Here is a 27,174-nt window from a genome sequence, read left to right on the forward strand (position 1 = left end):
AATAGGAAGTACCTTGGACAGAGCAACTGCTAGCAGGGACTGAGGGAGCTGCTAACTCTAGCTGGCTCAAGGCCCTGAGAAGAGGGTGAAGAAAGTGCTGGGAACATGGGGAAGTGGCTCAGGGGACAGAAGCAGCATGGAGTGAAGTTAAAGAGATGCAGCAGGAGGCTGTTATCCACAGGGTCTCTGAGCTGGGACCTGGAGTGGCAGGGGCCTGGGTCTGCAGATGGAGAAGACAGCAGGAGAGGCACCACAAGGAGAGGGTGCACTGGCTGGCAGAGCTAATCCCTATAATGGCCAGCTGGTGATGTTGCTGGGGTAAGTCAACCCTGCACATGGAGCTACATAGAGGGAGTGCACAATCTTTGCCACCTCTTAAAATGGTGCAGCATATATGACAGCTGCAGGGGTGAAAGTAAGTCTAGGAACTTACTGGTAAGGGGCTGGGCTGGGGCTGGCTCTGGCCCCTGGAAGGGGTGGGGCCTTGGGTGCAAGGGGTGGGGCAGGGGGAGGTCAGAGCCAGCCCTGTACCGACAAGTGCCTCCTTCCCTCTCCCAGGGGTAACAGCGGCAGCTGGGGGCTCTGGCAGCGGTTTAAAGGGCCCTGGGCGGTAGTGGCGGCCGGAACTCTGGGCCCTTTAAATCGTCCCCAGAACCCCACTGCTGCTTCCCCAGGGCTCTGGCAGCAGGGCTCTGGGGATGGGGCTCTGGCTGCCACTACCACCCTGGCCCTTTAAATTGTCCCCAGAGCCTGCCGGAGCCCTGGGGAAGCAGCAGCGGGGCTCTGGGGACGATTTAAAGGGCCCAGGGCTCGGCCGCTGCTACCACCCCAGGCCCTTTAAATCACTGCCCCAGCCCCGCCACTGCTACCCCAGGGCTCTGACAATTTAAAGGGCCAGGAGCTCCAAACGCTCCTGGGAGCCGCAGGCCCTTTAAATGGCACCTGAGGAAGCCGATCCACGCCGGTACGCCGTACGGGCTTACTTTCACCTCTGGGCAGCTCTTGCTGGGGGCTGAACTAGGGATATCTAGAGCAATAGACATGAGTTGCCTGAGGCAAGATTCAGGTGCTAGAGCTAGGGGCTGTAAGAGATTCACATCGTCAGTGATGAGGCACAGAGGGAAACACAACACACTAGGGTTACCACCTGGCTAGTATTTGACTGGCCTGGCTGGGTTTTTTTATGGATTTGCTGGTGGTCAGAAAAATAATTTAATCTGCCAGGTTTTTTTATGTTTGTGTAAAGATTTGTGTTATCACAATACACTGGGATAGCTAATGTTAAAACTTTCTGTGGCCAGATAGAGGCTGCAGTGTTCCCACTTCCACAGTTTAAGCAATAACAGATCAAAACTGTTGAAAATACAGCAGTTGTCTGCCTACCACCAAACCTTTGGACTGACGAGAGGAATCGCTCAGTTGTTGAAGTGGTCAAAAGGGAGTTTAGCAACCTCAGCTATTTCTGTCTAGAATTCTATGAAGTTGCTGATGAAAATAAGAAGTTGCTGGAAATAGCAAAATCAATTGGCAAATGCAAAGTCAAGAAACAGACTCAAAGGATTTTCTTTCTCTGAAGTTCCAAAACATTCACATTCAAGTGTATATAATTAAAATATGTAATCAGTACAGTTTAAGGGGGGGGAAAACAAACAGAGCAGCTTGGAGAAACATGACCAAGGTAAGAAAATGATGTTCTCAATCTTGTCTATATATGTTCTCTCTCTAGTAGCTGTTGAAGTGGGGGTTTGCAGAGTTGCCTGGTCATTGGGGTTTGGGGTTGCAGTGGAGTTGCCTTTGTGGGGCGTGGAGATGGGTGCTGAGGTTTTTTGCGTTTCAAAGGTGGTAACTCTACAACACCCCCTGACTGCCAGTGGGTTGCTCTCTAACTCCTCTCTGCTTCCAGCCAGCCCACTACCCAGTGTGGAGGGGGGCAGAGCCACAGATGCCGACTTTCCAAAGTGCTGCAGGGTGCTTGAGCCCCGGTTCTGCCCCAGGCCCCTATCCTGCCTTTTCCAGCCCCTTCTCCATCCCCTCCCCTGAGCACACCATGTCCTCGCTCCTCCCCACTCTCTTCCAGCCTTCTGCAGGCCTCGAAACAGCTGATTGCAGCTGGCAGGAGGGGTGGGGAGGGGAGGTGCTGATCTGCAGGGTCTGTTGGCAGGCAGGAGGTGCTGGGAGTGCATGGGGGGAAGCTGATAGGGGGCTGCCATGGGTGCTCCAGCCCCAGAGCATCTATGGAGTCAGCACCTATGGACAGAGCCATGGCCATGCCTCATCCCTGCCACCTCCCCACTGCTTCTGGGGCATTTGCAGGGAGCATTCCTTGTGCTCAAGAAGAGGCAGGGAGAGCAGTTGGGCCTGCCCCATGCATGGGGAGTGCCAGGGAAGGGGAGCAAAGGCCCCCTGTGCCCCCTTCCTTCCTTGCATGGAGTAAGTGTTGTGCGGATGCAGGGTGGGTACATCTTCCAGCTTGGGGTGTGTGTGGGGGAGAAGCAATGTCTTTCCGCAACCCCGCTCCCTCCACTTCCAGCTTTTGGCTGGCCATGAGAGGGAGGAGAAGAGAAGGCTCAGCAACCTCTCTCCTCCTGCCTAGTTGTTGGGGTCCACTGGGAGGAGGCAATTGCAATTTCATCTCCTTGCCAGGAGGGGCTGCGATGTTCCCTGGCTGGGCAGGCAGGAGCCTGTCACTGTGGCTTCTATCTGTGGCTAGCTCAGATTCTGCCTTGCCTGAACTCTGCCAGTGCTGGTTGGGTTAGTCCAGGGGCTGGTTTTGTGGTGCTGCAGGTGAATGTCCCTTCTCCTCTTCCCCCTCTTTTCCGGACACAATTCCTTCACTGCCATCCTGCGCATTTGCTGCCAACAGTTGGGTCCTTTTGTATTTTTACTGTCGGGGGGTGGGCAATCCATGCCCACCGTGGGCAATCCATGCCCACCGTGGGCAATCCATGCCCACCGTGGGCCCCTGCTAACTCTTTGTAAAGGCAGGTCACAGGAGGGGTATTGAAAGGAAGGGGACCTACTATGGTAGCAACATGCCACAGTGTCCAATTGGGCAATAGCTGTGGTGTAGCCTGCTGTGCCAGGTGAGGTGAATAGTTAGCATCAAGGCCTCTTTTGGCAGTGGCCAGGGGGCCCAGAACCCATAATTTAACTGGGGGATTGATCTTGATTTCATTTGCTAAGAGGCCAGAGAGGAACCCATGGCAGTGGGAGCAGCAGGTGGGGTGAGAGAGAAGAAACTTAACTACCTTCTCGACACCGAGGGTCAGATGTTCAGCTGGTGTAAATCAGTGAACTATCAGAATCAATGGAGTTTTACCAATTTATACCAGCTGAAGGAATCTCATCAGGGGATCTAGTAGGCAATGCATTTTAATCTCTACCATCAGGTATCTCTGAATAGTCCTGGCCTGGAGCACTCAAGGATTTTGCAGTTTCAACAAAGCAGGTGCAGCATGTTTTACTCAGTTGAGATATGATCTGAAAGCATGTGTAAAAAGCAACTGTGGACCCCAGCATTATCTAATCTCTGCTTTTCTCAGTGCTGATAACCTCCCTTCTTCACAAAGGGAAAGAGCAGTGAATAGTTGTATGTGCCTTTTTTGTAGAAGCCTGATTCCATAAAACACACAGTTCTACACTGAGCTTTGCTTTTCGCCTTGATTATGCATGATAATAAACATATCAAGTCACCGTTCACATACAAAAACATTTCTGTTTATCATGCAAAGCTGCTACCAAGAAAAATATATTTTTCTCCTTAGTGAATCTTTAATTGTTCTACCTTACCTTTTGCATCTGAAATATGGTCTTGAACATAAACAATTCGTTGCATTGTCCTTTGGTCCTGGTGTCAAGATCATGACCACAAAAAGGTCCAGAGTTCTGTGCAACTCCACTGATGTTAATGAGGTCATGTTACCTGCAGGTACATCTACATGTCAAGCAGAAATCCGCAGCAGTGAATCTCCGAGCTCAGGGCTACAGACTTGGGCTCATGCCCTGGTGCTAAGAATAACTGTGAGTTTTGGGCTTGGGCTCAGAAGCTCACCCCCTTCACCTGGCTTCAGAGCCCAAGCTTCAGCCTGAGCCCAAATGTCTACACAACTATTTTTTAGCACCATAGCAAATCAGACTCTTTAGTCCCAGGCTCTGAAACTCACTGCCGCGGGTTTCTGCTTGCCATGCAGATGCATCCAGAGAGTCAACTTTGACTCAAAGCACTTACTTCAGAGGCAGTTTTATCTGAAATAGCTTCAGAATTTGATTGCTTAATCCTGGAGGTGTACCATAGTCTGAGCCTTTATTATAACACGTTCTCATAAGGAGGCAGAACTAAGATTGAAAGAGGTTTTTTGACTTCTGAATCCTTCACTTGGCAACCTTATATGGAGGGAAAGGTTGTATGACCTATAAAGTTTTGTTAAAATGATTTTGATATTGCTCAAATCTAATGCAAATTTTTGATGGTAACAAGCCTGAGCCAAACACTCCTGAACTTGGAATGGGTGAGATGGAGGGATGGAGGCCTGCAAGCTCTCAAATTTCCCAGTTGCCTCCTGACTCTGTAATAAGCGGAACCAAACCCCTGTCTCCAAACAACTCCAAACTTTAGAGGGGTTTGAAATCCAGATCCAAAATTTTGCCTTGGGGCACATTTTGACATCTCGCTGTGCACTATTGTATCTATTACAGGAGCTGGCTATCTTTCTGCATGTGCATTGTCTGTCAGTTTGGTTTGAGTCATTTTTTTTACATTTTCTGTTAATAGATTTGCAATTGCTGAGAATAGCTCAAGCTTTTCCTTGGAGACTTAGGTCTTTGGCTTGATTTACTGTCCTCTTGGAGGAGGGATGCTTTAGGTGAACTGTAATCCAGGCAAAAGGCTCTGAGTACATAGCTTCCTCCTTCCTATGGAGGAATTGCACTCAGGAAGGATTGCATTTTACGAGCATTCTTTGATATGAATTCAGGTGCTATTCTTTTCGATTTATAAAATCAGTGGATAAAGATCACACAAAGTAATTAAGTACTTCTAGAGGATTTTAGGTTTGTGTTTTTATATTATAATATGAGAGAGAGAATCAGTTTTATTTTCTCTTCACTGTTTGTTTAGTGCATCCTCTAATAGGGCCTTATCTGAAGTCTTTCTATTGAGTTCAATGGCCTTTGAATCAGGCCTTCAAATGCCTTGGGCCAAACCCTGCTCTGTTCTACATCTCATGCTATGCCATCAGAATCCCTGGAATTTCATAGGCAGTGAAACCGCGTAGAATTGGTCCCCTTGTCTAAATGTTTGCTTTCAAGAAAGAAATGTGTTGCCAGCAATATACTGAAGTTAGCTTGACTAAGGTTCTGTGAGAACATTTTTCCTTGGACAGTTGTTCCTGTAATGTGTGATTGTTTGCAGCATGTATGATTATGAAAAAGCTCAATTTAAAATTGCGCTAAGGACTATATCTTTCTTCAGAATAATTTTTCCGCAAACAGTGTTACTAAGAACATAATTTGGCATTGCGGGTGACATTCACCCTCATGCTGCAAGTAGAACTTAAGTGATGTCATCCTATGGTGACCCTTTGCATAGAAATGAATTGCACGCTCTGAGAGGAAAGCATTATACTTTGGCTGCACCATTGCTTAAAGAAAATCCTTTCTTCCCCCTCCATCCCCCCACCATTTGTCACACTGGCTGAATAACCCTCAAATGTTAATTCTAAATTGCGATCACAAATGCAAAATGCTTTGACTCTTCTGCATGGCTTCCTCTCTTTCAGATGCCTCTCTCCATAAAACTATAAAACTTAGTCCAAAATCACTTGGAAAAGAACAGCCATCTAAAATTTTGGCCTGATGCTCAGTCTTTTGAGACCAAGCTGGCTTCTGCTATTTAATTCTTAGTTTAAAGGAGCACCAGCTTTAATCATCATAGTAGCTATCTATGTAAAATCTAAAGGGATTGTAAATGCATACAGTAGTAAATACTTTTAAAGTATAAGCTTGCTCAGATAATCCATTTGAAAGCAGGCTTTTCACTGAGATTACTGTTGGGTTCCAGCCACAGCATTTTTAACAGGTTTGAGGTATTTGGACCTGTGAGATTGGTTTGGCCCCATCTGTTGGGAGTTCTGAATTTTGCTTGAGGAACCCACACTAAGATCACTTTATTGTTACAATGTACTTAACTGTGAGCTTACTGTGTGCCTGATTTTTTCTATTCTGCTTCATCCCTTCTTAAAGAATAGTAGAGTAATGATCCTAACCACTGAAGATTAGTGGTACTCCGGTGTTTTGGAAACTTACTATAGCACGCTTGAATAAAGATCTAAAGTAATATATTGTCATGTTTACTGCATTGATGATCTTAGCCATCAGGTGCCTACCATAATGTCCATTTTTAATGCAATCTGAAACTAAACATTGTGAGCATTTGATAATAGCCCTTAGCACTTCAAAATTTTACATTTTAATCAGCTCCATTTACTTTCCTCATGATTTTCAGAATAAGTTCTTAAAATTAAAGATAATGCAATACTTATTATGCTTTCTGGAAAGCTCTGTAATCAAGATTTGCTAATAGTGAAAATTCATGATTGATGCTGCTGTTTTCAATTGATGAGCAGTTTTATGCTCACAAGGTTCCATAGCTGGCAGCTGCTCACTGTTCTACAATCTAAACAGTGAATTATGAAACTGGAATGCAATTAGATCAGTTGTGTTCAACACTAAAAGTAGACTTTAAAACGCCCCATGTGTCAAGGCTGATTCCCCACTCTGGATCCAGGAAGGCACACTTGGGAATCCCTCCTTGTGGGGTATCCTCAAGTCCTTTCATCCCCCCCTCCAGGGAAGAGCTGAGAGAAGAAAAAGGAAATCAGCTGTTGCCACCAGCTAATTAAACAAGATATGCACAAACCTCTTAGGACACACAAACCCAATCCTGTTCTTAAAAAGGTAAATTTTATTAAAAGAAAATACATTTGGAACTTAAGCTATTGCTAGATTTAAAAAGAGCAAATATAATAATTAAGCATCAAGAATGGTTTTCTTGAGGTCCAGCTTAATGGTTACAAGCAAAACAAAAGCATTTGGGGGTTAGCACAGAGGAGTCCACAAGCCATAAAGAAATAAAAGATCTTTCTAGACATTTCCTGATCTACTTACATATCCTGGGGTTCAAATGAGTAGTTCTAGGCATGATCTGATGATTTTCCATACCTGGCTCAAAGCTTCTACAGCATAGTCCCAGCCCTGTCTCTGCTCTGTCCCCTCTCTCCGGAGAATAACAGACAGACAAAGGAGAAGTGTTTTCTCAATTTTAAAAAGTTCTAGCCCTCCCATTGGCTCTTCTGGTCAGGTGTCCACTCCCTTCCTTTTACCTATGGGCTTTTTCAACCCTGTACAGGTAAAGCAAGTAGAGAACAGCTACTAACAGGGATTTTGAGCTAACTGGCTGGCTAGGTGCCCATAAAAGGGAGCTTACCCCTCCCCCCACTTCATTTATCACACCACGTTTATAAAGTTTACAATATTCATGCAAACTTGGTGTATAATGGCTTCTAAAACAGTTGGTTTTAACCATCTCACCTGCTCTCTAATCTATCTGTCCCAGGGCTAATATTGTAAACCTCTAAGCATATTTAAACAGTTGCTACATTTTAAAAATCAATCTGCCACAAAAATGTTTCCTCCATGTCTCACAAATGTGGAATTCCCCTCAGCTCCATAGACTAGTTGAAGGCCCAGCTCTTGCAAAACCCAGTAACAAATTTGAGGTTTCACATCTTATGACCAGGGATCATAATTTTCGAAGATAAAAATACAATTCTCTGATTTTAAAAAAACATAATTCCACAATTACAATGAAATCAGTCAGCTGGAACCCTGCTGCCCAGAGCTGTCAGCCAGAGCCCCACCAGATTCTTTAGAAAAATGCAAATTCTGTTTTTCCGTGGCAAACAGATTTCTAGGATCTCTGCTCATGACCTTGCAGGGCTAGAAATGGGAGCTTTATACCACTGTGAAGGGACAGTCACACACCCTTCACCTTCCAATGGACCCACAATATGGAACATTCCAAAGTTTATAGAAAAACTATTTTAGATCATTTTAGGGGTGCTTTAAATGCATTGGTCTTAATTCTGCTGTCCTTCAGAGTCTTGGACAGTTAAAACCTAGCTCCAGAAGACTAACTCTCTAAAATGTATATGAAATAGTACAGGAAAAACCAGGTTGCATATAAAGAATACATGATGGTGTGGCATAAAGGCTTTATTGGCATTCATGTGTGATGACTTGTGTAATTCACTCAATGCATGGCCATCCATGAGTAATGCCATCATCAAACTCATGTTGATAAAACTTTTCTCTCACAATCATCTATCCCATATACATCAAATATTTAAATTTAAACATAATAATGTAGTTGGCCACCACAACAACAATCCCTAAAACAATCTAAACATTAGTAATTCTAGAACACTGACTTCAAATGTCCAGAAACATCTTTTCCAGAGCTGGGTGGGAAAGTTTTCCTGCTCCATGAAAAACTGACATTTCCAAAAACTTCCCAGTCCACATTGGGACAAACCCAAGACCTTTCAAATTTCATTGTGGAAAATCACACACACACACATTCCAGAATAGCCAATAGCCCAGGGCACCTATCTGAGATGTGGGAGGCTTGAACTTGACTTTTCCATGTCCAGGCAAATGTTCCAAACTACCTGGCTACTTGCTATTCTGGAAGATGTTTGTGTTTGTGAGCACTCTGACCTACGTACAGCAGGCACATACTAAACCCCATGTATCTTATTCCGTGGAGGACATGTTATCCTAGAACTGGAAGGAACCTCAAGAGGTCATCTAGTCCAGTCCCCTGCATTCATGGCAGGACTATTATCTAGATTATCCTTGACAGGTGTTTGTCTAACTTGCTCTTAAATCTTCAATGATGGAGATTCCACAACCTTTGTAGGCAATTTATTCCAGTGCTTAACCACTTTGACAGTTAGGAAGTTTTTCCTAATGTCCAACCTAAACCTCCCTTGCTGCAATTTAAGACCATTGCTTCTTGTCCTATCCTTAGAGCTTAAGAAAAAACATTTTTCTTGCTCCTCCTTGTAAAAACCTTTAACATACTTGAAAACTGTTATCATGTCCCCCTCAGTCTTCCCTTTTCCAGACTAAACAAGCCCAATTTTTTTCAATCTTCCCTCATAGGTCATGTTTTCTAGACCTTTAATCATTTTTGTTGCTCTTCTCTGGACTCTCTCCAATTTGTCCACATCTTTCCTGAAATGTGGTGTCCAGGACTGGACACACTACTCCAGTTGAGGCCTAATCAGCACTGAGTAGAATGGAAGAATTACTTCTCGTGTCTTGCTTACAACACTCCTGCTAATATATCCCAGAAGAATGTTCGCTTTTTTGGCAACAGCATTACATTGCTGACTCATTTAGCTTGTGGTCCACTGACCCCCAGATCCCTTTCCGCAGTACTCCTTTCTAGGCCATCATTTCCCATTTTGTATGTATGCAACTGATTGTTCCTTCCTAAATGAAGACTAAATCTGTTAGTTCTTAAGGTGCCACCAGACTCCTCGTTACTTTGCATTTGTCCTTATTGAATTTCATCCTATTTACTTCAGATCATTTCTCCAATTTGTCCAGATCACTTTGAATTTTAATCCTATCCTCCAAAGCACTTGCAACCCCTCCCAGCTTGGTATCAACCAAAAACTTTAAGTGTACTTTCTATGCCATTATCTAAATCATTGATATTGAACAGAACTGGACCCAGGACTGATCCCTGTGAGACCCCACTCATTATGCCCTTCCAGCATGACTGTGAACCACTGATAACTATTGTCTGGGAATGACTTTCCAACCAGTTTTGCACCCACCTTATAGTAGCTCCATCTAGGTTGCATTTCCCTAGTTTGTTTATGAGAAGGTCATGCAAGACAGTTGCTGAATAAGGAAGCTTGCAGGGACTGTTCAGGGCATATCAACTCCCGCATGGCTTGTGTCTCTCTGTGCCCCGCACTTTCCATTGTTTTTCTCTGCTCTTGGCTTTCTCCTTCTAGCTTCCATGGTGCTGCTCAACCTTGGCTCTCTGAATATTAATGGATGCCAGGATGGTCATAAAATGGTGCAGCTTTTTGAATTTCGTAGACAAAAATGGGCAGATGTTGGTGTTTTTGCAAGAGACACATTCAGATCCTGATAATCAGGTGTGGAGGGGAGGCTGTTTGAAGGGGAAGGTTTCTTGTGTCTTGTGCCAATGTCAGTGCTGAGGTATCTGTTCTTTTCTCCCGTGGCATGGGGGAAGCTCTCTGGAAGGAGATTGGGCTAGGCTGACTCCTCTTGCTGAGAGCACATACTGGTGGCTTTAAATATTCTTACTATCTATGCCCCTACTCTGGAGTGGCATTGTTTCCTTTCTGCAGACACTTGCCCAGGCCTTGCTTAGCTGTGATCCTGCAAGTATTCTTCTCCTGGGGGAGACTTCCGCTGTACTGTAGACTGTTTTAGACCAGAATAATGAAGAGACACATCAGTCAGCCAGGGAACTGCTTTGTCTCCTGCAGACCTTTAGGTTGGTGGATGTCTGGAGGTTCTCACTTCATGTTAGGCAGTACTTCTGGCCAAAGGCTACTCCCAACCACATCTCGGGCTAAATTGGATCACTTTTATACCAGGAAGTCCAGTGTGAGTGTTCGTTTGGTCCTGTCTCCCACACACTTGTCTGATCATCATTACATCTCTGATACTGTCTTTCTCCCTGTATGTGCTTCCTACTGGCACTTTATTGCCAAGCTGTTGCAGTACTTGAATTTTATCCAGGTATTTGCTGTGTTCTGGGAGCCTTGGTGGCAGCAGAAGCCCTTGTATGAGTCTCTGAGATGGTGGGATATTGGGAAGGTCCAGATCCAGTTCTGCTAGCAATACATCCAGGCTGTTACATGAGCCTTGGATGTGCTATAAGTGCTTTAGAACAAGACACTTTGGGCCTTCATGGTAGCTTTGTGAGGAATCGGGTGCAGATCCATCAAACTCTTATTGAGAAGTACCAGCTTCTGCAGTGCTGGCTGGAGGAGAAGGTGCAGTGAGCCCTGGCTCGGTCTAGTGTGGCCAGATGTCCTGATTTTATAGGGACATTCCCTATTTTGGGCCTTTTTCTCACATAGGCACCCATTCTCCCCTCCCCACCCACCTCCTGTCCTGATTTTTGACGCTTGCTATCTGGTCAGCTGAGCTGGGTCTATTTCACTCACTGCACAACATCAATGCTCTCGTGGTTATTTTTTTTTTCCTTTGGAGAAAGACTATGGCCCATTAGCAGATTCCCTGTCTCTGGCTGCCTGGTGGTCATCTGACTGCTGACTCTGCAGAGATCTGGAAAGTAGCTGCTTCCTTTTACAGTGCTCTGTGTTTGCCTGAAACCTGTGATGTGCAGGCAGTGAAGGAGCTGTACCTCAGTCTGATTGGCAAGGAGCTATGGTGTCTGGATGCCCCCTTGTTTACAGGAGGTCTTTGTTGTGGCCTACTTGCTCTCTATAGACAAGGCCCTGAATATCACAGGGCTGCCCTTTGAATTTTATAAACATTTTTTGGCATCTTATTAATTCTGAATATTTCCTGGTGGTGTCTCCTTCCTTTCCAGGAGAAGGAGCTGCCCCTCAGCAGCCACAGGACAGGAATCATCCTGCTGCCCAAGAAAGCAGACTTCCCTTCTGTTTTGACTATAAAATCTTATTCAGGGCCTAGTTTCCCATTCTGGTTTTGAGACCCACCATACAAGAGACTAGAACCATTATCCTTTCCACTGTGCATGTATTGGTGGCAAGTGCCAGATGAATATATTAATTAAAACTGAAGCGTTACCAAGGGAAAAGAGGTGCTATTGTGTAGAATGTATCCCATTTCTATTTGTAGTCTGAAAAATTGTTGTAGTACTTATGATACTCCCATATGCCCAGTAAGCAGACAGATGTGGGGCAGAGATAAGGTTGTTTGTGGAATGCTAAGTCTGAATATCCTGTGTTTGTGTGTTTTTTTGTTTAGTTTTTTTAATAAACTATGCCATTGTAACAACATTCATTTTGCTTAAGACACGCATGTTTTAAGCCCTAGCTTCACCTTGATGAAATATTTTGTTTCAGATAACTTAATTGTTTGAAACAGAAACCACTAAATGTAGTCTTCTCATGTCCTTTGTGCAAATCTCAGTAGTAATTGCTACAGTCAAATCCTGTAGTCTTTACTCTAGCATAACTCCTATTGAATGCCAACTTTATTTTGTCCCTTCCTTTATCTGAAGCACTTAACCTACATACACCTATTCTTGTTGAGAAAATAAGGCTTTTCAGCTCTGGTTGTCAATCAGTCTTAAGTAATTCACCCTTAATTCTGCAGCATTCTTTCCCCATTCCTTTGTAATTTCTTCCTAAGCACATTCTACTTGTTCCTAGACAGATTAATCTCGCTAAAGATGTTATCATGCCAAGCCTGCACAGAATTAACAGAGTTAAGCCAAATCCAAAATTACAATAGATTTCATGGTTTATTATGCATCTCACAGCACTGCTAGGCCTGGCTCATTGGCAAGTCTAATTGGTACTCTCAGTTCAGCTACAGCCCATCGAGGTTCTGCCGCCCACGTATGGCAGGTTTTCAGCCAGCCAGAACGTTCAAGGAGCTGTCAGGGAAGCCAGCTCAGCTTTGCTTGCTATCTCTGCTTGTTGAGTTGACATGAGGCAAGTTATTACCATATAAATGAGATCAAGTCTTGGATAATTGCTGACTGAAAGTAAAACTGAACTGAATTGCTTGTGGCCGGAACTATTAAATGTACCCATCTATTTTTTTTAATCTTTTTGCCCCCTCCCCACTTCTATCCGTTAGCCAATTCTATAAAGAGCCCTTAGGTCTTCAATTAGGCTACCAACTGTAGATTGATTTTTTTTAGATTTAGCACTTTCTAGGGCTCCTTTCAATTCTCCTCCATTTGCCATCATGAATCTGTACCTACTCTTGCACAAACCTTACAATGATAAGAAATTGTTCTGTAGGTGGATATGGATGACAGTCAGCCTGACACAAATAACCCAAGAGAGTCAAGTTATCCAATTCATTACTATGATCTTCTCAAAAAATTCAAAGAATATGCTTTTGGTTGACTTGCTAAAAACAACCCTTCTTGCACCTTCCTCTGATGTATGTGGTAGTGGCCACTGTGGGGGACAGAATACTAGGTGGATGATTCTGCTGTGGTATGGCAATTCTTATGTTCTCTGCCTCTAATCCTTGGAATGCTGTTTGGAGTGTCTGATGGGACCCCCAGGATACCACCTGGAACTGTGGGACTGGCAAACCTTATCTCACCAGCCTGTTATCTCTCTCAATGCTTTCCTAGTGACAAGCAGCAAACCCCTCCAGGTGCTGTTATCATTCAGCCACCAACATGCAGAGGCACACCCAGCTAAGCTGCATGAATACTCTGCTGCTGTTTCCCTGTGTATAGTTCATGAATCTTCCAAGCCCCTAGCCATGCACTCCAGGAATATACCATCTTGCACTATTCAAGAGCAGGGCTTGAGTAGTGCAAGATGGTTTTATTAACTAGTTCACCTCTTTGTCAAAGGATATGCACTGATTTTGTAACCTGAGCAGTTTTCCTAAGCAATCTTGACAAACTCACTGGTAAGGATAAAACATTTAAAGTAAGTCTTAACAACTACACACAAATTTTAAGTGATTATAAGTGATCGGCATAAACGTCGATAGTTATAAAAAAAAATTAAAAGTAAGCATGCAGTCCAAATCCTAAAGTATTTGGATTGAGCAGTTTCTCTCGCCCACCTGGATGTTGCAGGCAGGTTACAGTCCTTAATACATCAGCTTTCCCTTTAAGCCTGGGACCAGTCTCTCCTCAATTCAAGTCTGTCTTCCCAGCGTTTTTGTTGCTTTCAGTGTAGGTGGGGGAGGAGAAAGGTGATCTCATGATGCCTCTGTCCCGTATTTTATACCTTCAGTCCATATGCCTGGAAAACACTAGCCCAGACATGTCCTGGTGGGCTTTGAGTCTCAGAGTTGAGCAAGCCCCATTGTATGGTGCTTCTGCAATTACAAAATCCTTTGTTTACAAGTCCCCTGCTGCTGATGGTAGTTTAATGCCCAACTGGGTGTGGGTCACCTCCTTCATTATCGGAGAACTAACAGTGGGTGACTCCCAAACTCACAACATATTTCAATAACAGCCATACAGCAAAACATCTTAACTTCATACACACTAACTATATATAGTGTGTACATATAAATTATATATATGACAGAACAATGGGTTTCAGCAGATCATGGCCTTTCCTATAACATCTTACATGGCATGCTTTGTATGAAATGTCACAACCCTATACAAATGACGAATAGGGATCACAGGGTGCTATTTTGAGGCACAGGGTGCTACTAGCTAACGGGAAAAATAGCGATAGGTATGGATGGAGCAATATCTGCCATTCCTCCTCTCCCATATCGCATAGAGAATCCAAAAGAAATGATGATCTTTCATACTTCTCAGCAGTGAAATCTGAAGGGGTCATATTTGAATGACTGAAATAAAAGGAAATGATTTAAAACAAAACCCTGGGTGCTTTTTCTTTTACATTTGGCTGAAGCTGATCTACTCAGCAATTTACTTTAAAAATTAATTCAAATTGACTTGGATAGGAACACCGCAGATTGAAAACTGGCTGAGACACAATAAACCAAGGGTAAAGACAAACAATACACTGAGTTGGGGAAGATGTTTGGGGGTGGGTGGGAGTTTCTGCCAGGACTGGCATCTGGTCCCCTTGTGTGTATACATTATGATGGTCTTTAATTACAAGATCACACACTATTGATTCCACAGGACACCTGCCTCATTTAATGTGCAGGCTGGACACACAATTAAGTTGCATAAGAACTGCCAGATTTATGGCTGCCTAACTTTGGAGTGCTTGGTTTTGCAACCCAATAACTTTTTTGTAATGTAGTTTTTTAATATGTTTATATTTATATATGTAATGAGAGAGAAACTGGCTTCTGCTCTTCAACAATATATGATTAATGTAATCACCAAGCAGGGGGAGAAATGTTTTAGTGTGTTGCAAATGGATGTTAGTAATAGAATGGCATTAACAAATTGGCTCTAGTCTTAAAAATGACTCTCATAATGGCTTTTCTGCATCCCATGCTGATTGTCTTTCAATGACTCTAGATCAAAATTTTTCAGTTTACAAACCAAAAAAACCTGACTCACCCCTTTCTCCCGCCCCCCCCACCAAATGATGGTGCTTTATATTCATTCTGAGATCTGAAAGTCAAACTGTGCTCTTTCTGGCTTGCCTGTCATCAGTAATAAATTCTGCAGGCCAAATTCTAGTTGCACAGTGTAACTAAAGCAGAATTTAGCCCTGCAACAGGAATTTAGTTAACAATTCTGCTACTGAGGCATAAGCCAGTATATGATCCAACTCTCTCTCCATACCTGTGGTTTAACTTTAACATGCTTTCAGGTATAAAAGATTTATAAAAATATATTTTGGGATCTGGTTCTCTAGTACTTATCCCAGTTTAACTTCAGTGTGGTGATATATAACATGGCCAGAGGAGAGAGAGGAGTTCAGTTCAGACAGAATATCAGGAAAATTTTCCTTAATGAAATTTATTAATCTCTGGCATATTCTCCCCAGGGAAATGGTGGAGGCTCTATTGGTTGGCACACTTAAAACACAGAACTCTAGAAGATATAGGGTGTGACAGAGATGGACATGAAGATGCATAGGTATTACAATGATTAAGAATGCCCAAGATACATCAGGGAGAGAGAATGAGGTAATATCTTTTACTGAATCAACTTGTGTTGGCGAGAGGCAAGCTTTCAAGCTTACACAGAGCTCTTCTGTGACTCGAAAAAGCTTGTCTCTCGCCAACAGACATTGGTCCAATAAAAGGTATTACCTCACCCATCTTACCCCTCTCATATCCTGGAACCAACATGGCTACAACATCACTGCATACGGGATTGTGCCATCTCTGATTCATTTGATTCTATACCCATAAACAGCTAGGCATTCAGTGCTTAAATATCTAATAAAAATGTTTCAGGGAACTGGGCAGAGTAAACTAACTCTAAATCTGCTGGGAATATAATGTAAAACACAAAGGTGAACCTGAAAACTGTTCCTTCTTAACCATAGGTGTAGTTTGATTTCTATTTTTGGGGGGGGGAGGAGCTCCAGTCAAGCTGATGGGGCTGTATGTGAGTGGGGAGCAAATTCCATGCCTGCCTGAGACTTGCAATTTAGTGTGGGGGGGGCAATACCCCCCCCCGTTTTCCCCAAGCTACACCCAAGTTCTTAACCCATCTTCTGTCTTCTTGCAAAGCCACCATCTGACTGCCACTTTATGTTACTTAACACCTTCAGAATATCCTTCACCTCTGTTAGATCTCTTACCTGCAGTAAGGAGATTGCTAGCAGGATGATTTCTTTTCATTTTCCTTGCCAGGAAAAAATAGAGGAACACCAGGTCCAAGAGGACAGGAAAAGGCTACAGTTTAACTTCCCAATGCTACTTAATAGCACAAACTTTTAAATACATAAATCCTTAAACTGCAGAGAAGATCATTTGAAAGGCAAGACTGCAGCAGCCAGCTATTGCAGAGAAAATGGGCTACATCAAACAAAAAAGGGAAATGAGGAACTTGTTTAGGAATAGAATTAAGCTAAAGCATGGAATTTTCATGAAATATGAATCATTCTATGGGTGGGCTGGTGCCTGGAGGATACTGGAGCACAGACAAGGAGGGAGAGAACATCTGAGGATTTGAAAAGAAAAGTCAAACAGTAGAGGCAGCATGAATGAACAGGAGGATTAATACTTCAGAAGTCCTCTTTAAAATCATGTTGTTACAGTGCTTGAGGCATTAAATTTGCCAGGCTGACTACTGTGGGAAATCAGTTTGGCTTAAGCACTGTGCAACCATGGAGAATTCACAGAAGTTTTCAACCAGGCTAATACATTATGCATCCGAGTTGGACAGAAGAAAACGTAAATCTTAAACATAATTTATGGAGCGGGAGAGAAGTGTGGAGTTTAAAAATGCAGTATGAAGGGGATGCCAATGAGAAGGAATCGTGTGAAGAGGAACAGGCAAGGATGAGGGAAATGTTACAAGGAGGCACTTAAAGAAATGTTAGCTCTGGGAGATGAACTTATTTTACTAATGGGGAAAATGAGGCATTGCCCATTATCACATGGGGGGCCAGTAACAATAGGAACAACTGGTCTCATAACTAGCATTTCTCATTGCTGTCAATAAATGGTGATGCATACACACACTACTTACTGAAAGGAAAAGCAAAATTCATGTACAAAGGTATGATGCTCATGTGTGGCATATACCTTCAGCTAATCTTTAGTATCTTCTCCTCTGCCACCCCCAAACCAGCAGAGCTCTACTGGGCAGCAGTGTCCTTCCTGGATCTCTAGAGGAACTATCTTCCCTCCTGTTCCAAGCTGGGAATACGGAAGGGAGGTCAGGGATTCAAATTCAGTGTGAACTAACTTATGGAAAGTTACCTTTTATAGCACAAACGGGCAGGGGCAGGGATTGATGTGTTCAGTAGAATCCAGCAACATGTAGCCGTAGAAGAGACCACCAGCCCTTGCTTTCAGTCAAAACTGGTTCTTGGTTGTGAAATAAAGGGGCTTTAATTTGATCATCCTGTATTACCTAACACATGGTTTGAAGAAACAGAAGTCCAGTGAACAAGACAACTTCATTTTCTAAGGCTATTCTTTTTCTCCTCTGCAGGTGGCTCTTCACATTGTATGTTTTACTTTGTCTCTGCTCTGCAGTAATTCTTGGCAAAACTATTCCTGAGAGTTTGGTAATTGAAGCAGAATACATCTTCTTTTTAAAGAACAAACTAATTCCACCCTCTCCCCCAAAACACACCTAAAACCAAAGCCCAAAACAAATGCTGCACAGGGAATTTCATGTATTCTAAAAGGAAGCCTAAGCAAGGCAGTAAATTAATGATCACATTAACCCATCTGTAATGCTGGTTTTGGAGACCTAGATTCTGTTGCTCATCTGGCAGAGCTAGAAAAGTGTCATTAATCCACATGAATGTTTCCTATCTAAACAAATCTTACTATGAGCAGAGCTGCACTTTCTGACTTCAGGGAGCTCTGTTCTGAATGCACCACTAGCAAAACCATGGTCAATAAGGTATACCTCTCAGTAAATTCTGTAAAAGGCACAGCCTTAGAGAACAAATGTGTTGCTGACTATTTTCCCCCCCTCCCCGCATCTGTATAAAAAGATGGAAGGGGTGGCAGGGAAAGGAGGGTGAATTAAAAATATTGTTTAGCTACAAAATTAAGCAATGAAAAAGTGGTAAGAAACACAAATCTCCAAAAGCACTGAGGTCAGGACTCTTAAAGGTATTTAGGTGCTCAACTCCCATTGAGGATCTGGGTTTGAGTTCAGCCAGGAAGCAGGATTTCAAAATTGTTGGTAGATAAGGATTAAATTGTCACCCCTGTATGCGCCACTGGTGAACGTTCTAACGTTCAGCATTGAAACTCCGACTGGAAACGCCTTCCCTCTGCAGGAGTTTACAGGGAGTGCCCACTCACTTGGTTACTGGCCGTGTACACGGGTGCTATGGAAGCAACCATCAGAGCTGCTGTTTGACACTCCTGTGGAGACAATTACTACTTTCCTTTATAGGCTCTGCTTCTACAGTGAACTTGGTGCAGGTAGACAGGCTTGCCCTTGGCGGGAGGGGGGGCTTAATTGAAATTGTAATAGTCAATAAGGCTCTGCATGGGTGCAGGGATTTGCTCAAAGCAAGTTTGGGCCTTGGTTTATGTATGTATGTGTTGTGGCTGAGGGGTGGGATATTGAGCCATTTTCATGTTGTTTGAATGCCATTGGGGGCATCTGTTATGATATTTGGCCACAGTGCTTGTCTAAAGTTCTTGCTTTTAGCTATTCTTTTTTACCTTCAGAACTGAGTCTTCTGGCCCAAATGAATTAAATATAATACAGTCCTAGTATTCTATCCAAACTATACCTACACTCCTGAAGGCAATACAATTATTATTCAGTTTACAGTTAGTCTCTGCTGGAGACAGAGTTTTATTCACTTTGTGGATTCCTTTCTATCTCTCCTTCATAGAATTCTCCTTCAAAGCCTCTTCAAGCCTGTTTCTTCCTTTTTTCCTTTACACAAGGAAATTTTTGCTTAAAAAAAAAATAAAAATCAAGGTCTCATTGCTGAACAAAGCCTCTGCAGCCATAATTACTAAGCTTTTGTTAGCCTAATTAGTGGCAAAGTCTGACTAGAACCTGGGGTGGGTAGAATTCCCCAGCTGAATTTTATAATCATATGACTCCTCAGTTTACAAATGAGTGAATTTATTCCTCCATAGGAATGGAACTGATCTTGCAGTACTTCAGCAGATAACATTCTTATCAAAGTCACTGGAAGTCATGCCTGGGTAAGGATTTGAGGATGAGGTGCTAGGTCTGTTAGTTTTAACTAGCTCCTTTAACTGTTCCTTAACTGACATCAATAAATCTGTTAATGTTAATCCTAATGCAAATAGTCAGAATAGAGCATGGGAAGGTATCAGCACTTGGTATTTCTACATCTGCTTTTGTTGCCCATCTAGTATTTTTATTCACCTCATTTTGTAGCCTCAAGTACAGTTCATGAAAGATGGACCTGAGAACAATGTATAGGTGTAGAAGGCAGGGTTTTATTCCTGTAAAGTACTACTGCCTACAACTTCTCTGTGGCTTTTAAGTCATTTAACCTTTTGTAAATTAATAGGAGCTGGTCTAATAGTATTTAACGAATACACAATTGGGTGAGTTTTTGGCTTTGAAAGTCATTTGTTATTTGCAGTTAAATATTTGACCTATCTGTGAATTATCTAACATTGCTATTCAAAATTAAAACTGATCACTCAAGTCACTAATAATATCTAGCTCTTCTATAGCACTCTTCTCCAAGTGCTTTACAAAGGAAGGTAAATACCATTATCTCCATTGTACAGACAAGGAAACTGAGTCACAGAGGTGAAGCGATAGCTGCATCATCATCTGAAAGGTGAATGACAGAACCAGGAATAGAACCTACAGTTCCTGAGTGTCAGTCTATGGCTCTATTAGCTAGGTCACATTATTTCCCTCTAGATTATAACCTCTGTGGTGTAGGGGATTTGTCTTAGGTGCTTGAATGTATGTGGCATAAATTGGAACCTCTAGGTACTATCATAGTCTAACTATTTAATAATACTGGGATGAATAAACTTTCAGTGTTTGAATAAATGAATCTGGTAGACCAGTTTGCAAGCTGTTTAAGATCCTGGGCATCACAGTACTACTTGCACACGTATTCTATATCACTATTTATTGATAAAACTGCTACCTTCACACTTACAGATAATGTCTTTAAATATCTGCCTGCCTAAGGAAGCAATGAACCAAATTCATCCCTGGTGTAGTTTAGCCTAATATATTTTAGAAATGCTCATGTGATTTGGTTTCTGTATTTTACTAGTCTGTTGCATATGTTGATGACAAATTTGGGAGGTAACATGTATCGTATGCTGTCAAGGTTCCTTCCCCACTCTGAACTCCTAGGGTACAGATGAGGGGACCTTCATGAAAAACCCCCTAAGCTTATTTTTACCAGTTTAGGTTAAAACTTCCCCAAGGTACAAACTATTTTACCTTTTTGTCCCTGGACTTTATTGCTGCCACCACAAAGCGTCTAACAAAATATAACTGGGAAAGAGCCCACAAAATCGTCTTCCCCCCCAAAATCTCCCCAAGCCCTACACCCCCTTTCCTGGGGAAGGCTTGATAAAAATCCTCACCAAATTGCATAGGTGAGCACAGACCCAAACCCTTGGATCTTAAAAACAAGGAAAAAAGCAATCAGGTTCTTAAAAGAATTTTAATTGAAGAAAAAGTAAAAGAATCACCTCTGTAAAATTGGAGGTAAATACCATACAGGGTAATCAGATTAAAAACATAGAGAATCCCTCTAGGCAAAACCTTCTTACAAAAAGACACAAAAACCCAGAACATACATTCCGTTCAGCACAACTTATTTTATCAGCCATTTAAACAAAACAGCATCTAATGCATATCTAACTAGATTGTTATTAACCCTTTACAGGAGTTCTGACCTGCTTTCCTGCTCTGGTCCCAGCAAAAGCAAAAAAACAGACTGAGAGAACCCTTTGTTTTCCCTCCCCTCCAGCTTTGAAAGTCTCCTCATTGGTCATTTTGGTCAGGTGCCAGTGAGGTTATCTTTAGCTTCTTAACCCTTTGGCCAGGAGGGATTTAAAGGTGGTTAACTTTCCCTTTATATTTATGACATATGCTTTAAAGCAGAGGTTCCCAAACTGTGGTTCTTGAACTCCATTCAGGTGGTCTACAGGAAGTTCCCCCTAAGGTGCACACTCAGGTGTCTGCACATGAGAGAATGAACAGCCATCCATCTAATTATTAGAGCCACACAGGCAGGGCTTTACTAATTAGGTGCCTGGATCCTGGAGAAGATGCACATGTAAGGTGAGGTGGTGGCCTTGGGGGGGGGGGGGGGAGGAATAGGGGGTAGGTGGGAGGGGGCAGTGGGGTGAGAAAAGGGGGTGGGGGGAATTTGGGATGTGCAGGGCTGTGGTGGCCAGAGAAAGAGGTGACTTTCCCCAGCTCCAGGACTGTGGCTGCTGTGGCAGGGGAGAGGACCCTACCCCCTTCCTAGCCCTAGCTCAGGGGCTGCCTTGGCAGGGGAGAGAGGGCACATCCATCGCAGTAGAAAGACTACTGATATTAATATACGAGTTGTGTGCTTTTATTTGTAGAACAAAGAAGTGAACTATTAAGTTTTTTTTTTAATATAGCGCTTTTATCCAAACCATAGTTAGCTAATGGTACAAACAACATTTGGAAAGATCATTAAGTGATCTACCGACACCCTCAGCAATTTTCAAGTTTCAGAGTAGCAGCCGTGTTAGTCTGTATTTGCAAAAAGAAAAGGAGTACTTGTGGCACCTTAGAGACTAACAAATTTATTTGAGCATAAGCTTTCGTGAGCTACAGCTCACTTCATCGGATGCATTTTGAAGTGAGCTGTAGCTCATGAAAGCTTATGCTCAAATAAATTTGTTAGTCTCTAAGGTGCCACAAGTACTCCTTTTCTTTTAGCAATTTTCAAGTGGTTCATGGGGGGGGAGGGGGCAGAAGTTTTGAGAACCACTGGTCTAGGGTAAGTCAGGATTAGTTTGAAGTTTGGTCTGAACATTTCCTACAGTTTTAATAATCTGAAATAAAAATATTTAATCATTAGACATGTCACAATAACAGCCAGAAGGAGCATCCTGTTAGCCTGTGCAATCATAACCTAGACTGATGATCATCTTCACTTGAGTTCTCAGTCTATTTAGCTGAGGATACAGTTATTACATCGTAAACAGGAAGCACCCTCTAGTTACCATCTTCAGAAATAGGAGTGAAAGTGAATGCAGACCAAATGTGTGATTAGCTCCTTGGAACAGCCTTTTCGAATGATCAGTTCCCAGCTATGGTGGCACTAGTTGTACATCTGTAGCTCAGAGGTCTGGCAACATTTCCATAATACGTCCCCCATTTTTCAAAAGCATTATAACTTGGTTATAAAAATCCACTCCAGAGTAAAACCTGCCATACAGTGTCTTGTTCCTGGGTTAAACATTTTATTTATTTTAAAATCATGTAGACACTGAAGAAATTATGAGTGTAAGAAAAAAAAAAAGAAGAAATGAAAGCTTGGTGGATGCTTGCTTGTGCTCTGGTAGTTTAGAAAAGGATCTGATGTATAATTTAGAAAAAATTCATTATCTTAAAATCTATCAACCTTTCCATTTTAATGTGATCTGATATGTCCATTGGCCTAGGCATTTGTACCTAATTTATCACTATAGTATCATTAAGGGTGGGTGTAATAGGAGATGCTGACTCAAATCCCCACCAATATAGCTTAATTGGGAGTTAATTAGAGGATCAATTTGAAAGAGGCACTAGAGTTGAAGGGCTAATTAGAAGGGGACACAACCCCAGCAGCTGAGAGCAGATAAATGGAGAGGAAGGAAGCCCTAGAAGTAGGTAGCTGATAGTATGAAGGAAGTTGGACCCTGGCTGCGGCCGCTCCCTTCCCCCTCCCCCCAAAGTAAGTGAGGGAGATGGCTGGGACTTATAAATATGTGAACAGCACTGCACAGGTTGGGTGTCTGTAACAGTATAATGTAGTGGTGAAGGAGACTGAAGTGGGTGTGGTCTGTACTTAAGGCGAGAAAGGACTCACAGGAGACCACCCTGTGACAGTGGGAAATGGGTAACTTTAAAGGGTTTTGTGCTGCGTTCCTTGCATGCCAAAAGGTGTGCAAGGAATATGGGATTGGATCAAAGGATGTATGTGTGGGTGTTTTTTTTGCTTTTGTTTTTTTGATGTATATTTGGGTCCCATCCTACCTAGTATCATTAGGAACCATCCGGTAATGGAGGGCACTCACCACCTTGTAGACTGTTCACTCGCTTTACATCTATACTAGAATAAAAGACCTGTGTTAGAGCCATAGCTGGCCTGGGTCAGCTGATTTGGGCTTGGGGGAGCTTTGACTGTGGCACAAGTGCTGGGGGATGCTGCTGCACCCCCTGGCTTGAAGTGGTTTCCATTATATCCAGAGTTTACAGTTTGGTTCAATGGCTCTCGAGCACCTCCCCTATAAAAATTGTTAAAACCCCCCTGGATTGCAGGGCTAGAAATTGCTGTGTGGATTTTGGGCTTGGTCTGGATCTCTGGCTCTGGGACCCTCTGCCCTTGCAGGGTCCCAGAGCTGGGACTTTGTGCATCTGGTTGCTTGAGTGTTTCTGTAAGCCCTTGTTTTCATTACTCCTTTTCTATTTACTTTCTTAAACTTTCATTTGCTCGGAATAACTTTTTTCAGGCCTGGTGTCTACCCAAGGGCAAATTCTTTTGGTAAGTTTGGGGGAAAAAAAGGTTTCTCAGTTTTTGAAACTGAGAAGAGTGAGAAAAATGCATTTTCCCAATTATTAAAGTGGTTTTATCTATTTTTTAAACAATTTAGCTCCAAAGTAGACTAGGTTAGAAAGATGAATTCTGGCATGGAAATAGCCCTCACTAAGGGAATTGTTTCTGTTTTTACTGAATTCATAGTATTTGAAAAATCATAACTTGTTCATGCATTTAATTGGTGGTAACTTCTACCAGCATTCAGAATGAAAGATGGCTACACTGCATGTCCATGCATTGATAACTCAGGTATTCAGTGTATGTGTGTCTCCCCAGAAGGTATACACTGTACGGGTGGTACACAAATGTGCATGCAGTGACACAATAATAGCCAGCCATATAATTCCAGATTATGGAATTTTTTTCTTAAACAAAAACAACCCAAAATTTCATTAAAATCCTTTATTTCAAGAACTTCAACACTTTAGTGAAAATCAGGAAATTTCAAAGAAAGCATTAAAGAAGCTATCGGAGCTCGAACACCAACAATCAGCCTTTCAGGTATAAGAATGAAGAAGCCAGATGTGCTAATGGCCCATTAAAGGCATTACACACTCACAAGGACTGTCCCAAGTACTGAATAGAAGGGAGACTTCTCAGAGATAGCACATAGACCAGGGATCAGCAACCTTTGGCACGTGGCCTGCCAGGGCAAGCCCCCTGGCGGGCTGAGCCAGTTTGTTTACCTGCCGTGTCCACAGGTTTGACCAATGGCAGTTCACTGCTTTAGGCCAATAGAGGCTGCGGGAAATGGCGCAGGCCAAGGGATGTGCTGGCCGCTACTTTCCACAGCCCCCGCTGGCCTGGAATGGCAAACCATGGCCAGTGGGAGCTGCGATCGGCTGAACTTGCAGAGGCAGCAGGTAAACAAACCAGTCCGGCCCGCCAAGGGACTTACCCTGGCAGGCTGCCTGCCAAGGTTGCCGATCCGTGACATAGAAGTGGGAGACTACTTGAACCATGTCACAAGCATAGATGCTTCCAGCAAGCTGGAAGAAGCTATGAATGGGGAAGTGACATAATTTCTTGGCCTAGCTCTCCTCATAACTCAACATCTGAAAACACATCTGGAGAACCAAGACTTTGGGAGGTGGTCCCAGGCTCAGCCTGTGTATGAAGGAACTATACCAAAGGTTGCCAACTTTCTACTCACATAAAACTGAACACCCTTGCCCTGCGTCTCCTCCAAGGCCTTGCCCCTGTTCACTCCATCCCCCACTTCCTCTGTCGCTCGCTCTCCCCACTCTGACTCATTTTCACTGGGCTGTCTCTGAGGGCTGGGATGCAGGAGGGGATGAGAGCTTTAAAGCATATTAAAATACAGGATATTTCTGCATTCCTAGCTGTTAACTGTGTGTGTGTGTGTGGGGGGGGGGGGGGCTAGAGATGGGATGCAGAGGTATCCTGTACATATTTACAATTATTAGTCTGAGTAAAGACACACAATCGTGCACCTCCAACTGCACTGAATATAAAAATGGTCTTATGTCAGATTTGAGTGCTTTATTTTCTTGACTGCTATAGATCTCTTTATTTAAAAAAAAAAAAAGTAGCTAATTTTCTTCCTTGGAACCAAATCCTGCAGTGCTTATTTTAAATAAGATCCCCATAGACTTCAGTGGGGGGTTTTGCCCAAATAAAGACAATAGGATTGGCCGTATATAGGGCCACTGAAGTCAGTGGAAAGATTCCTATTGACTTTAAAAGGTTTTGGATCACACCCTTAGTTCTCAGTGGTGATGGTGATGTCAATAGACTCGGTGGCAATGGAATCAGACTTCCAGATTATTGGCCTGATTATGCAAATATATGTGCATACGGGTTTGGCTACTCAGGTGAGTGATTTGGCTGTGTGACTTCTGATGCAGCCCTTTGCCTTCAGTAAAAAGGCAAGAGATCCAGAATGCGCCATGTGCAACACATGAAAACATGATCCTTTCCCTGAAGAGCACACATTACATGTGAATGTGGAGAGGGTGATAGTGGACCAGCTCAGGAAGGTGTTCAGTATGCAGGGAGCATCATGACAAGATGTGGAGACGCTTCTTGGAAAAGTGGACAATAAATGTGGTGAGTCCGGCATTGTTACAGTAGCATAGTGCTGGGTGGGGCTGGTAATATGAAAAGACCCTAGGGCCTAAGTCAGGAGTGGTATTATTTAAGACCTTGAAGTCTGAGTTTTGGGAGTTTGTAGGAGCAGAGATCTAATCCTTTCTTTGTATGTACATGTGTGATTTTTATCTAGTAATGTAGTGTGTTGTCCACAGCACATGTGTTCACTATACTGTTTTGTTTATGATGTTATCCTCCAAGATCTATCTTCTCCACTATGACCTGCACTGATTATTAGAAATTTGTAATAAAAATATTTTAAACGTGAGGCGGGGGACAGTTGTGAAGTGCAAAGGGCTCTAGCAGTTGCATTGCTCAAGCCTTGCTTTCTCTCCAAATCCATAGGTTCCTTCACTTTCTGAATGCAATCTATATAGAGACCCAACCCATCACAGGCTAACTGTTTCCAGCATGATTTTTATCTAGGTCAAACACGCTGAAGTTGAGTAAGTCACAAATTTTAAATTTTATCAGATGGTCATCTGTTAATTCATAGAATTCTCCAAACTTGATCCAGTGTGTATATGCATCTGTGCTGCATTGTTACAATTGATAAAAACAAACTTGACATATTTAGGTCATGCAAGAGCACCTAAAAATTAGACAGTTGTGTCTTTATGAATACTTGTTTTTGTGAGACCTGGAAAGTTCTTGTCAGAACCAAAGGTCCAGTAAAATATTCATTATAGGAAAAAATAAAAATCAGAGCTGTTAGTGGCAAAATTGTTGAAAAGATTACTTAACTTTAAGTGAGGGAGGGTGGTGTATTGGGTAGGGTGTTAGCAGTGGCAGATTAGCCACTGGGTTTATGGGGTCCATGCCCAGGGACCACAGCCAGCTGCAGAGCCCTGGAGCCCCAGGCAGAGAGCCTCTGTGTCCCGACCTGCTCCTGGGCAGCAGCGCCGTGTGGGGTGGC

The 27,174-nt window shown here is 43.0% G+C and overlaps 1 long non-coding RNA gene across 1 annotated transcript; it reads left to right on the forward strand.

Moving 5' to 3' along the window:
- LOC122460708 lies at positions 1-26,895 on the forward strand. The gene is made up of 4 exons (XR_006282165.1): positions 1-318; positions 16,555-18,928; positions 26,015-26,216; positions 26,604-26,895. It is a non-coding gene; the product is annotated as an uncharacterized LOC122460708 (long non-coding RNA).
- Positions 26,896-27,174: the final 279 nt, after the last annotated feature.

Source organism: Dermochelys coriacea, chromosome 6, assembly GCF_009764565.3.
Source record: "Dermochelys coriacea isolate rDerCor1 chromosome 6, rDerCor1.pri.v4, whole genome shotgun sequence".
NCBI classification, from domain to species: domain Eukaryota; kingdom Metazoa; phylum Chordata; order Testudines; family Dermochelyidae; genus Dermochelys; species Dermochelys coriacea.